Below are 14,419 nucleotides of genomic sequence, written 5' to 3' on the forward strand. Positions count from 1 at the left end.
TCTTGGTGCTAAAATATCCCCCCAAAAGTAGACTGACAGCAATGGTGGGAAGGTGCTTCCATGTCCAGCCTGATGCATCCAGTCTGGGCTATGAAAGGGCCTGGATTACGCCTTGCAGCTGGGTTGTTAGCTGCAGCAATTAGATATGCACTAGCATGTGTAAGCAAGTGGATGTATCCAACTCTGGGAGAGATTTTAAATAGGCAGCTCTGGTAGTCCTCTCAGTTTCTCTCAACATGAGGATTTTCTGCTTTACTGGTTTATTTTTGGATATCCAGGCTGCAGAAAAAGGAATTTTGTTAATAGAGACATGCAGTCTCATTTGTGAAAATAACTCCATAAGTATGGGAGAACATTGTGCTGTTTTACTTAAATCTGCACATGTTTTGCTGACTTAGAAGTTGGTACTGCATTTCAAAGACTAGCTCACTAAGCCTGATTGGTGTCCTTTATCTTTTGATGTTTAAGAAGTTTTTCTTTCCAAAGTCTTCTTTTCTTTCAGGCACTTCAATGAAAAGTCTTCTTTCGCCCACTTTCAGAACAGCACGTAATATCCTTCAATTCTCCCTGATTTATCTTCTGTATTCTCTTGACTCAAGGCAGATCATAAATTTACTCTAATTTATGATCTGGTACTCCTTTTTTTTTTTTTTTTTCCTTAATTTTTATTCGGCATTTTCTGAGACATTTATTTCATCCTAATGAAAATAATGTATCTACTTGGGTATGCTTGTCCAGTGTACTGTGGTGTCCTACCATGGCAATAGGGACAATAAATGCATCAGCTGGAGGCAGAATCAACTTATTCCTTGCTAAAATTTCATCAAGTATCTGGATGTTTTTATTTTTCCCTTGAACTACTAATACTTACATGTTCAAATGCAAAAAAGTGTGTTTAAAAATAAAGTGAAGGGTCAAACTCTGACCTTGTCTTCTGTGGGAACTGCACTGATGTGGTGCTCAAGACCATGCTCTGCTCAGAATTCCAGAGTAGAAAGAAGAATCCTTTTTATTTTCTTTTGACTTTTTTTGGTGCAGCAATAGACCCACTTTTGTCTTGTTTGAAGGCTTTAAAACAAACCACAGTTTTCTGTGACAGTTCTAGGTCTTGTATATTACTTCATTTTTCTACTTTTCTTCTAGTTTTTATGTCACCAAAGGTTTTTGCAGGAAAAGAGGATTATTATTATTATTAACTTTAAAGAGGTCATCTGCTTCTGCTTCATATCTCTCTCTCCTTAAACCGTTATTTTCTGTTTGTGACATCAAATTGTTGCTGTTGAAGCATCACAAAAATAGAAGAATATGGCATCATGTCAAATAACAACGTATCTGGGAACTTTTAAAGGTGTCCTCATTTTCACATTTTGTTTTCCCAAGCCCTGATTTTAATGTTTGCCTGAAAAAATAATTTTGCAGACAATAAGCCTCCTACCTTCTTACCTACCTACCTACCTCCCTACCTACCATGTCCCTTGCTAACATATATGGCTACTCAGAGGTTTCTCATTTCAATATGAGATATTCAATATTGGCTAAATATTTACACTTCTAAATCAGGGTTTATCACAAAAATACAACTAGATCCTCAGCCACAGATTCCCTGGCAAAATGCTCCATTGACTGGACTTCTGCCAGGGTGGGATAAAGGTTAGTTAATTCCATGCTCCTGACGGTCCTTTGAAGGACCCAGGGCACATCCTGTCGTCCCATCATGCTCAGTTTATCTGAATAGGGGCATTAGGGAAGGTTTGGACAAGATGTGGTTCTTGATGTCTCTCCTCCTTCTGGAGGTCAGAGACTGGCTACAGCAGAAGGGGAGAAGGTGGACAAGAGAAAAAGCTTCTCCACGTAGGACCAAGCAATCTCATGAGTGATGAATCATCTCTCTGATCCTCAAACTCAGAATTGAGATGATCACCATGTTATAAACGAGAATCAAATCAAGAACCAATGAGTTGCCTCTAAAGATACCATCTGGGCTTTTTCTACTGACATGCTTCTTACTCTGGCATTGTCTTAGGCCATTAGGACCCTTATTGCTACCTTTCTGTGGTCCTTTGGGGTATATGTTACATACTTAAAAATGCACAAAATATCTTGATTTTCTCACAGATTAATGAAGTGTTTTGTGGCAAAGCAAGGAAAGGGTGTGGGTCCTTCCTTTATATGGCTGCCTGTGACTGCCAGAGACTGGATTTAATCACTCAAAGGCTTCTTCCAGTTGTATTACTGATACTAGTAGTTCAGGCTGAGCTTGTAGGATAATTTGGATTATTGCCCTGACTATGCTTTACTTTGCACTCAGGTCTGTGCTGGGGGCAGGACTCTTGTAATTGGTTCTGAAAGTCTCAAGCAACCCAGAGGAAGGAGCTGAAGGGAGCAGTCTACTGCCTGAAGTCCACAGATGTAAAAGATTTGAAACCATCTGACTTTTGCATCCCAAACTCTTCTTCTGAATTTGATTTTTTAGAGAAAGACTTTCTCATTCCTCATGCAGCAATGGAGTCTCTTTGCATATCACAGTCTTAAACCTGCCTGAGGCCTCTCGACACTTTAATCATGAAACAGAAATTCAAGAATCAACAGGAAGGACTTTTGGCAGCCACCACAATCCTGCAGATACAGTCCCTTCCTTATTTTCTCTAGAGTTTCCTGCAGAATTTGGCTGGATTGGCTGTGGGACTATTCTTTCATTGCCTACTTCTCTGCTGGGGTTTTGGAGACCTCATCACAGTTCTTCTTATCACCCCCTCCATGCTCCTTTTTTTGTCACGTCTCTTTCATCGTCTTTCATCAGGCAGGATCATGCAGTCTCTCAGACACTGTACAGGTAGAGGCATCCTCACCCCACAGACATGTAACAAATCTGCAAGGCTGCATTAGTATTCTGGCCAGGAGGCATTGCCCTGGCATGGGAACTGGAGAGCAAACCATCAGGGCACATGGAGGGGCTGAGGGACAGTTACCAAAGCTGCTCTTCAGTGCTCCATCATGGATTCACATGGCCCAATGGGTCTGAATGCCACATCAAATATGACAGACTAGAGGTACCTCCTGCACTGCACCCTCAGTGCCTCTGAGCATCTCGGTGGCTTTTCCGAAAGGGAAAGCACAGGGGACTGCGCTGCAGTCTTCTCAAGGTAGCCCCATGGAAGGTCTAGGGGAGATGGGAAGACCCATGCTGGTCCCATGGTAATGAGCCCTGCATAGCTTCTGGAATGATTTACAAGGAAGGAAGCCACCTCTGCCTACAAAGAAGAGAAGAAAATATGAGTCAAAATGTTGCCACAGCGATTTTACAGATATATTACAGATGTATTGATAGAAAAAGCAGGAACTAAAACACACAGTATAATGGGAAATAGAAGGTTTAGAAAACATCTATTGTGCTGCAGAGATAAAGAGATGCCAGTGAATGTGTTTTTTAAATGGAAGCCCCATCTTTTTTATTTAATAGAAAAGCTGATTGCATTCCCTTTTTTTATGAAAAATCATAAAATCATACAATGGTTCAGGTTGGAAGGTGCATTAAAAATTATCTCGTTCCAACCCCCCCTTCCCCCACCTTGGGCAGGAACTCCTTCCTCTAGCCCAGGTTGCTCAGAGCCCCATCCAACCTGGTTTTAAACACTTCCAGGAATGGGGCATCTGCAGTTTCTCTGGGCAACCTGTTCCAGTGCCTCACCACCTTCACAGTAAATAATTTCTTCCTAATATCTAACCTAAACTTGCCCTCTTTCAGTTTAAAGCCGTTATACCTTGTCCTATCACTACATGCCCTTGTAAGAAGTCCCCCTCCACCTTTCCCTTCAGGAACTGGAAGTCTGTTAATAAAGTCTACCTGGAGGCTTTTTTTCTCAAGGCTGGACAACCCTACACACGAAAGATGTTCCAATAATCATCTTTGTGGCCCTTCTTTGCACTCATGTCAACAGGTCCACACACTTCCTCTGCCCCAGAAGTGGATGCAGCACTCCATATGGGGTCTTACCAGAGTGTAGCAGTAAGGCAGAATCCCCTCTCTTGCCAGCTGGTCACTGACATAGAGAGCAGCACCACCTCTTCATGTCCCCTGCCTGACCCTCCTGAAGAGCTGTATCCTTCCATTCCAACATCCCAGTCAGGGGAGCCACGTCTCCATGATGCTGATAAGGCTGTAGCACTGCAGGCATGCACACAACCCTAACTTCTCTCATTAAGTCCCCATGCTGTGTGTTTGAGCAGAGGTATTTAAGTTGGGCCCCCTGATAAAGATGGAGTGCCACTGGCTGGTGTGGCAGGAATTCCTTTGTGCTGCCCTTCAGGCGCTCTCCTGATGACCTGTGATCCTTCTCCAGGCTCTGGGCATCTCGTGCTGGCCCTGGCATCAAACTGGAAGGGATGATTGAGGTTCTCCTCCCTGAGAAACTTTATTTTAACAAACTTTAAAAACTTTGTTAGGCTTCAAGTTTAATAAACTCTTCAGTTTAAATGAAACAAACCAGTGAAAAGGAAGGAGCAGTAAATTGTTAGCTGCCTATCTAAAAACAAGGGAGCTGCAAACAGTTATTCCAAAGGCATTTTCTTCATCCTGCTCACTAACTTGTAACTCAAGTGGAATAATTAATTAATTTGAGGCACTCTGAAATGTGCAAATGTGTTTTGCAGCATCTCCTGTAATCAATCACTCTACAGGGAGACAATTAATTTATCAAAATTAGGAATAACTGATAGGGTTGTTTCACAGTTCCTGTACCTGTAGAGAGGAAAAAAACCCAATTAATTAAATAAAAGAGAGAATTTCTCCAAATCAATGACTCCCCAGCCAAATAAAATTCAACCTCTTGTGGTAATGAATTTATTTTGGGCTTGGTGAGGAATGTGGTGATCTCCAAAGGTAAGCACCTTCCACAGACACCAGTGCCCAGAAGCTGTATGAGCTCTCACACTGCAGTGCTGTTGCCAGGTGTCAGCACTTTCCCCTAATCCGTTCAGCAACATTTGAACACCAGTTTAATTTTAAACTCATTGGCTCACTGATGAACTGCTGAGGTGCAGTTTCATCAATCGCCTGGCCGCAGGTGCAGCACGTGTGGGCAGCTGCTCCCTCCACTCGCTGGTGTCACCCCCAGGATGTGCTGGAGGTCACAGTCCCCACAGCAGCCCTTGTGGAAGACTTGACTTTTTCCAGGCCCTGGCAGAGGGGGAGCTCCCAGGCCTGAGGCTGCTGAGGATGGCCACAGGGCTCTGCCCTTTCACAGGCTGCAGCAGCTGTTAGGTGCACGTTCACTTACAAAATGGGATGTCTTGATGCTTATCTTGAGCTAAGCTCAATGGAACCCCAAGTCTGGGCCTTTTAAGTGGTCCTACAATGCAAATATTAGATAATAATTTATAGAAGTAAGAATAGGCAAATGAGATAACCAAAAGTTTGTCTCAAACTCTGTTGAGGATTTTCATTTGAAGACATTAGGATTTAGATTTGGTTCTTGAGAAAAAATTTTTTCTTCCATGAAAGAAACACTAGAAGTATGTTGTTCCTGCATTCAAGTATGGGATTCTTCCACATTTTCTCTGCATAAGGAAGAAGTATAGACTTATTCCTAATCAGTTAGCAGCAAGGAGTGAAGAACAGATCCTACACACTAGGCATTATCAGAGAGATAATGAAACCCATATGACATTTCAGGGCAAGCTTTGAAAGTCTTTTCCTTAGATAAGCTATCAGCTGCTCTGTAAGCAAAATTCTTGTGATTATGGGTTACCCCCCACCCTTGATTTTCATTAACATAACCACTTGCATAAAAAGCAAGATTCTTGTTTCTAAAAAGTCCATATTCTGCTGCTTGTTTCCCCCCACGCCCCCAAAGTTTTCATTCTCTGTTGGCAACTTGATAAATCACTTCCACTAACTCAATTATGGTATCACCAACACAGCTTTATCACTTCAGGTGATAAGGAATGAGCAGCAAGCACAGCCACAAAACCTGCAGGAATACAGATTATGTTTCCATGTCATTTGCTCCATTAACAGCTTGTATGGAGTGTTTGAAAAAAATAGAAAGAACAAAAAGAAGACATGATAGAAAGAGATTATATTCTTTACATATCTCAGATGCTTACAGCTGAGGTAATGCATAAATTATGAGTCTCATGTAGGGCCTTCTGAGAGCAGTGGAAGAACTTTCATCAGCTCCAGTGAGCTTCAGATAGAACAATGCATTTGGAGTGAAGCAGAGTACCATTATGTAATGACAAAAATTAGAGGAGAAAAAAAAAGAAGCAAGTGAGAAGAGAAAGAAGGCTGCAAGCATTTTTGCTGACTTGGATATGAAGGTTCACAGCATAAAGCCAAAAGAGATCCATATCTAAATGGAAATGAGGAAACCACTACATCTGAATGAGATTTTGCTGATCCAGTCTAATTAACCTGGTAAATGTTCAGATACTTTAGTAATTAAACTTTAACTTTAGAAGCTAAATTGCTTCTAAATAAGCTCCTGGGATTTATTTTTTGCATGGAGATCAACAGTATTCTTGTCTTCTACAATACAAGAGAATTCTGGAGCAGAATTCTGGCAGCCATAATTATAGTCCAAGCCACCACCAGAGACAGATTTCTAGATCCATATTTAATTATAGTGAAGAAGACCCGTGAAAAAAGAAAAACATTAAAGAATTGTAACTAGCAAAATTTCTTATAGTATTTAAATCACTAAGTGCTACAATCAACTTGTGCTATAAAATAAAATGCATTGTGGGAAAGTTAGGGGGTGAAACTACAGTGAAAATGACAGGTTACTGAGAAAGAATAATGTCTGGTTAATACTCACCATCCAAAACATATTTAAATATTTCTAAAATAGAGGCACATTGCCACTTGGAAAATATACAGAGTACCTGTAAGACAGGAGAATCTGTCCCAGGCAGGCCATGAGAGTGATTATGAATAGCCTCCTCAGCAGAACTTCCCAGGGCAATGTTGCACAAGAAGAGGTGCACCAAACAGAAGCACACGTTGCTATTTGTCTGTGCAGTGTGCAGAAGACCACTCTGGAGAGAGATGCCCAGGTATGGGGTCCATGCTGCATGAAGAACAAGGAAATACTGGGGAGAGCCACAGGAAAACAGTCCAGGTGACCCTCAGCCAGGAGAGCAAGCCTTCCCAGGTGTGACTTGAGGCAGAAAGGCTGTCATTCTCACCTAGGAGAAATCTTAGCAGCCTTACGTTCATGCAGACATAAAAATCGATCTGATAAGGGAAAGGTGGAGTGGTATAAAGTTACAGACAAGGGGATAACAAGATCCAGCGGGTAGAAATTTAAGTCAGGTGAATTCAACCTTAACACAAGAACTAATCTACTGCTAAAGTTAATGGGATGTTGCAGAGCCTGAAGAGGGAAGAAGGTGGGTGCCTCTGCCAGTTTGTGTCAATCCATGACCTTTACAACACACTGCTCTCTTTGCATCACCTGCACATAATATATACAGAGCCACAGAGTGGCGAGCAGGCAGGAGAGCCAAGGCACAGGGGGTCAGGTGCAGAGGGGATATTGAGGCAGATTAGATCTGGTACAGGCACATACTTCTTGTTTGCACTGCTGCAGGTAGCTGTGTGGATGAAAATGCAGTGATTCCTCTCTTTGATGCCTCCTTGCTCCACAGAAGACTGGGGAATGCTACAGCACCAGGCAGTGCCAGCACGTGTTGATAAGACCATTAGTGCAATGAAACTCCCTGTATCCAGGCTTTGTGCAGTTTCCTGGAAGGTTCTGGGGGGGATATTTTTATCCTGCCAATGTTTGCATACTGTATATGTATTTCAGAAAAAGGCAGAAAGAGGGATTTAACTCCAACAGGGCACAGTAAATCCAAACAGGATGGATCATAGCACACCAAGGCAACTGTTTGGTGCTCAGAGATGATATCAACACCTCATTGCATTTTATTTAGCCCATTGACAGATACAGAATTGGGTCGGAAGAAACCTTTGAGCAACATCTGCTGATGTCCACCACGCTGAGGAGAGGCCACCATGGGTGTGCTCACTCCTGCTTCCCACTCCTGTCTGACACCCCCACAGCCTCCTCAGCTGATGGACCCCAGGCTTTGCTTCTGTCTCCAAAGAGGAGAGTGCCAATGGGATGCAGTGCCATGGAGGGAGCCAGCTTGTGTTTCCTGAGCTTTGGGTACCTGAATGCTGAGCAGAAATGAAGAGATTTCAGTTGGGAGCTGGACTTCTCCAGCTTCCTGCTGAGCCTGGGTGCAGCCCTTTAGTTAATGGGAAATAATTGCATTTGACAGAGGAAGAGGCTGTCAAGTAATATGAGAAAAATTACTTTTGATTTAGCAGAAGTCATTTTAACCTGAGGTGTCCTGTAGGAAGTAGATGCAGATATGAAGCCAGCATTTCTACGAGCAAGATATGTTGTCTTTTCAGAAACATTCCCCCTTCACTGGAGATATGCCCTATTTGGACAGTGGCTGAAAGACAGGAGATGAAAGGCTGCTGAGCCTGATGTTTCCTACCAACTGGAACCACTCCACCTTCCTGCTGCATCAGAGGGATGGCAGCAACCAGTGGGGTGGGATCTGCCAGGGCACATTTAGGCTGGAGTTGGACCTGAAGAAGGCTTAGGATGTGCAAAACCTCTTGACTTATTTGCTTATCAAAGGATTTAGGTATAGCTTTCTAGAAGAAGCTGGCACAGACTGAGCTCAGCTCAGCCCCACAGCAGGAGGAACTGGGCTCCTCAGTTCCTGGGCCTCTTTGAAAATCCCAAACTTCCTCTCCCCTCCTGCCCCTGGGGCATGGGCCATCTCAGGATGCTTACGTGTGACTTATTTCATAATGTAGTGAAATAATAATGTTATGGGAGATATTAAACTCACTAAACTCCAACAACTAGTGTAATGTGGAGTTTGAAGAGCTGGTGATCATAAGTGGTTAACTAACAAGTGTTTACAGTGCCTCATGGTAGTTGCTGGCACTAAGACAAGGGCAGTAAAAAGTGGATTAGATGAAGATAAATGTGAGACACAGGCAGAAACAAGTACTCTAGCAGATGTGTGTGGAAATTAATGGGGTGGTGATAATAACAAATTCTGATTCGCCACACAGTAAATGTGTCTCTTGATAATTGGTTTCCAGCAGAATACCAACCGGGCATGCAGAAGACAGAAACCTAAATGTGACATCTCCACACTGCCAAAGCAATGGATGGACACAGAAAACCTCACAAATGATAGCTGGAAAAGCTGAGTTTGTTTTGTCCCCGGAAGTCTTCAAGATTTTATTTTCTGGATCTGTGACCAAGTCTCTCGACAAATAAATCCTCAGGGATACCAGGGAAAGATTTCTCCCAACTTGAGCTGAGATCTTGGCCATGTTCCAACCACTGCTGCAGATATCCTGTCTGATGTGGGACAGGCAGCCACCACTGACCCCACATGTCTGCTCATCTGCCAAACTGGGATGTGAAAGCTCCCACACAGCACAATGCTTTGCCAGATGTGTTATTGAACTTCATGTGTTTATGTTTGTGAAGAGAACATAGGATGAAAGGAATTGCAGAAATGCAAGATATGATTTGTTATGATTTAAAAGCCATTCTGGTTTAGCAATGTTACTTTCAAATATTTGCATCCTGCAGGCATTCCCAGATAAGGACTCAAGCCCAGCTTTTCTTTTCCAGTACCAATTTTTTAAAAAATCAGAGTGGTTTCCAAACCCTTCGGAAATGGAACTTTGAGCATGCCTGCTGCAGCCTGTATGAGCACATGGGCCAGGCTGTGACTCCACAGACATGGAGGCATGGAAAGCAGTCCTGTCCTCGCCTCTGCTCCCCATGAGAACAGACCCAGCTTCACCCTGCACACCCATCCTTGCAGGCATTGGAATGAAGGGAGCACAAACTGAGCAGGGATGTTTTGCCAATGTGTGTGGAGTTGGGGTTGTGGTAGGGCAGGGAGGGCAGGAAGCCCCAAGATTGGTGTTACTGGAGGTAACTGTAAAAAGACCCACCTCAGCACTGGTAACCAGAATTTCTTCCCACTTACCTGAACTGAGGAATGTGAGAATAAATCCTGTGGGATGTCTCTGAGCCCCTGCTAAAATCCAGTAATTTGAATAAGTATAGGGAACTAAAGACAAAGACAGTGGAATTTGCGGATTTCCATTTTACATCGTAAAATAAATGTCATTTTCCATTCCCAGAGGAGGTAGCAAGAACCTCCCTGATTAAAGTTTTCCTGCTGAGAACACTCTGGCCACATGTGATGGTGCTGCTCATATACTCTGGTCCATGTCCCTTTTCTCCTGGCCTCCCCCTGTGCAGCCACACCAGTCCTGGGCCTCATTGCCTTGGGCTTGGGTAGTGAGGGGTCAGCACTGAGTGCAGTGCCCAAAAAATCCCCAAAAGGACTGGGTGGGGACCTGCTGACTTCAGGCTACCAACAATGCAGCCTAGTCAAGTGCATCTAATTTCCCAGTCACTGCTTCTTGCACACATGACCTGTTAAAAGGATTAAATTAAAAGAATTCCCAGAGCTAATCTAGCGACGATATTATGAGAGACAGGACCTCAAGCATATCCCAGAGGTGACTGATCAGGTTTCCTAGGATGTATTATTTATGGGACCATCTGCTTTAGACAAGTGTTGAAGTCTGAAGGGGAGAAGGATTTTGATGGAATTCACTCATTTAACTGGGACAGGGTGATAGTATAAGAGATGCTGTGGTTTCTCACCACTCTTGCCACCTCTTTCCAAAAACTGATGCTGTAGTTATTTATGGAATAAAGCTGGCAGCAGGGTACCTCTGTGTCAATGCCCTCAACAAAATGCTGCTGAACTCTGGGAGCTCACGTGTGTCCTCACAGAAGGGGCCATTCATAGCAAGGACCATTAACATAAGGGAGAGAGGTGCAAATATGTTCCAGTCTGAGCTACTGGTACTGTGAAAAATACAGGAATACAAACAGAGCCATAACTGGAATGTGGGGAGGTGCAGGGGGTGGCCAAAAGAGGCAGAGTCAGCAGGAGAACAGGAAGAATTTCTCCAAGATAGATTATTTAGTTACTATATAGCTCAGTAACTGCAGGATCTGTTTACAGCAATTACAGACAACATGAAACAAAATGACAAATATAAAAAAGGACACTGTCTTTCTTTCTGATTTAGGCTGACGTACCATTTAAATAATATGGATCAAGCTATCTGAAATAAAATATCTTAATTAACAGAATTCCCTTCTGTCCATCTCCCACAGTGCTAAAAGTAGCCACATTCTGCTGACATTTCCCCATCACATTTGTGTTATCAGATATCTAAATTTTGAAGCCTCCCTAGGGTAATGTCTAAGCCTTTCTTAGTGATCAGGAGTGAAAGTCCTGAAAGTCTCAAATCTTTGGTTGGGAAAGTTCTACTAAATCTTTACACAGAAATTTGCTGGAAGCTACCTGTCAGTTTGCTGCCCACTTTCCAGTAATTCAGACTAATGACTCGTCAACACCCCCTTTTTTTTTTTGCCTTTTGCATCTGTCTAGAAGGAGCTTTCTGCTCCAGTTACTGGTTTAATAACACAAGGCTATGTACCGAGGCAATTTTCTCACCCAGTCTTACTTGATTTGTCTCATGCCTGTTTTCTTAATCCTTATTTTTAAGTTTTTCAAAAACATTATCTGAGCAACTAGTTCTAAAGATTTATACTTCTGAATTGGGGTATTGCTTCAGAGCTGTTCTTCTGGACACTGGTTTTATGCAGGAAAGTTTTGACTGCAAAAAATGCAGTCTTAGAGTCACAGGCTATAAGAAAGGTGAATGTGAACATCAGAAATCCTTTTATGCAGTTTTTGCTTAGCTGAAATTTCAGCTTAAATTTCAGTTCCTGTGTTATGGAAGGTTTGTCCCAGAGTTGCTACCTATGAGTGTTTTACCAGACAGACAGGGAATTAGACTTCTGTCTGATAGGTGATTTGCTGTAACATCCATGTGCTGAATGTTCAGGCTGGGAAACAGCCTGCAGAAGGAACCTGGATTAAGCCATTTGGCAGGATTGTTCTTGCTCATCAGAGCTTCATTGAGGTGCCTTTCTGGTGTAGCTGCAATCTCACTTCACCCTTGGCAGTGGCACACTGGGGCATCGTCGGGCCCTTCTGGCTGGAGGACAGTCATGGATCATCATGGATGGTCATGGACTGTGACAGCCAGGAAGAGGGAGCAGCAAAGCTCCCCCATGAGCAGACTTCAGCCACAAGTGTAACATCAGCTACCCTTCCATGAAGGCCTGTGGCAAAGGGCTGGGTGCCCTCAGCAGCCCCTGCTCTGTGGCACCTGGACAATGAGGGTGCTACGAGCTGCATGTGTGCAGTAGAGGGAATCACATGAAACCCCCTCCGTGGGGCAATGCAGGCTTGTGTCCCTTGCATACTGCCAAACATCCATGAAGGCCACTTTTTTGGCACACATTTCAGTCTCTAAATAGCCAGCAAGGTGTATGCAGACAGAAACCTGCGTGAAGATGAGTGCCTGGGGACAAGCGAGGACATGCACTCTCTTCTTGCTGCAAAAGTTGGAGTCAGCAAGGTGATAAAAAGCAATCGAGCCACTGGAGTCCCTTTTTGCTCTTGTAAAAATAATACTTGTGACAGATTTGTCTCTCTACCTCCCAGCCCAAAATTGTCCCAAGGACTGGATTTCTCTTCCAGATCACTCTGATTGGCAGCCCTTCGCCTACTTCAGGGAAATGACCCACACAAGCCAAGACCTTTGGGCCAGATGGAGGGACAGGGATTTTAAAGCCCTTACAGGACAAAAAAGTGCAGTGTCTTGTCATCTGGGGGGCTTTTGAGCAGGTATCTCTGCAGAGGCTTCTTCATTTTCCAGGAAAACAGGCTGAAATGTGAGAGCATCTTAAGGAATACCTACAGCAAGCACACCTCCCTATGCGTTAGTACAGTCCTTATCACAAAATGTCTTGCTGCTGCCACTGCGCAGTTAAAGCAGGGGTGAATCCTCCATTACTGCTGGGTTAGTTTTTGCTGGATTCTTCTGCCAGATTTTTCTTCATGTGACTTAGTGAGTTAAACTGTGCAGGTGGAGCCATGATGTTGTCAAGTCAAGGTGGTATAGGTGGTGATAGTACCCCCTGGAAGAGATGAAGAGAGAAGAGAGGCTCTTCTTGGTGGTGAGACATCCAGCGTGTCTCAGTCTCATCTGACTTGGCTCTCAACATTGCATGGTGTTTTCCTGTCCCCTGTGCTGTGTCTCATTCAGTCAGTAGGAGGGTGAATCAGGAGATCAAGTGAAATGATGGGAAGGCTGTTTCTCTCTTTTATCTTGGGGTATTTGCTGCCAAAGCTGCTTCCGTGATCTGGACCACTGCACAACTCTGTGAAGGGCCGTGTGGGCAGACAGAGCAATGTGGGGAAAAGCAGGGCAGAGTTTGCTTAACCAACCTTTGCTGTTAAAAAAAGCATTCACCACATTGGAGCTTCACACAGATCAGACCTGAAGCTAAATTTAGAAAATAAGAAGAAATCTCTCGAGTAAGCACTGGTGTTTTCTGGGGAGACAGCAAATTTAAAAAAAGGCTTTTGGTGGCTTCTAGGTGCTGTTCCTTTAGGTTTAAAAATCTGTGCCAAGTGGACGGGGTTTTACTGAGTCAACAGCAAACCCCAGTGGTGGTGCTTTTGAAGTCTTCATGATCATGTTATTTCCAAGTGGTGGCAGTAAGTAAAGCCAATCCTCCCAGTACTCCTACATGAAGGTGGACATGTGGCTGGCTGCCTGGAGGCAAGCCCCATGTGCAGTGTCTGGGCCCTCATGGATTACTTACAGCTGCTTTGCCACTGAATGTCCAGGTATGTCCCATGAGCAGGAATATTCACCCTGATGTGGCCAGACATCCTGAAGTATGATCCAAATGGTATATCCATTTCCACTGAATGTCTGGATAGGCATCTTAGCCATTCTGGCACTAAAAATATGTAATGTGCCTCCAAAATACAGCTGTAACTTCATCAAGTGTTTTTTTAAATTCATTGCATCCCTTAGGCCATTTGCAACATTACTGGGATTTCCCACTAAAAAAAAAAAGAGTTTTTAATATACAGATTCCACACTCATTGTCTATTCCTCATTAGCTACATATTCAGATAAATTAATTTGATATTATTTATGTCCATCTTGTTTATTCCTCCTGGATCATCCATAACAAGAAGTTGAAACCACTGCACTTGTGGTAAAACAGTTTTGCTGCTATAGCCTTGTGAGGTTTTGAGCACAATGGATGTTTACCAGGAAAATGGAACTTTATGAACCCCAGCCTTGTTTCCAGGCTCCAGGGGAGCCTGCTGGTCATGCCTTTGGCCTCCAGCCCTCCTGCTGACCCCAGGTGTGCTGTCCCTCCTGTGTCTCAGCTCTGCTGTACCAACA

This window comes from Taeniopygia guttata, chromosome 1, assembly GCF_048771995.1.
Source record: "Taeniopygia guttata chromosome 1, bTaeGut7.mat, whole genome shotgun sequence".
In the NCBI taxonomy this organism is placed as follows: Eukaryota; Metazoa; Chordata; class Aves; order Passeriformes; family Estrildidae; genus Taeniopygia; species Taeniopygia guttata.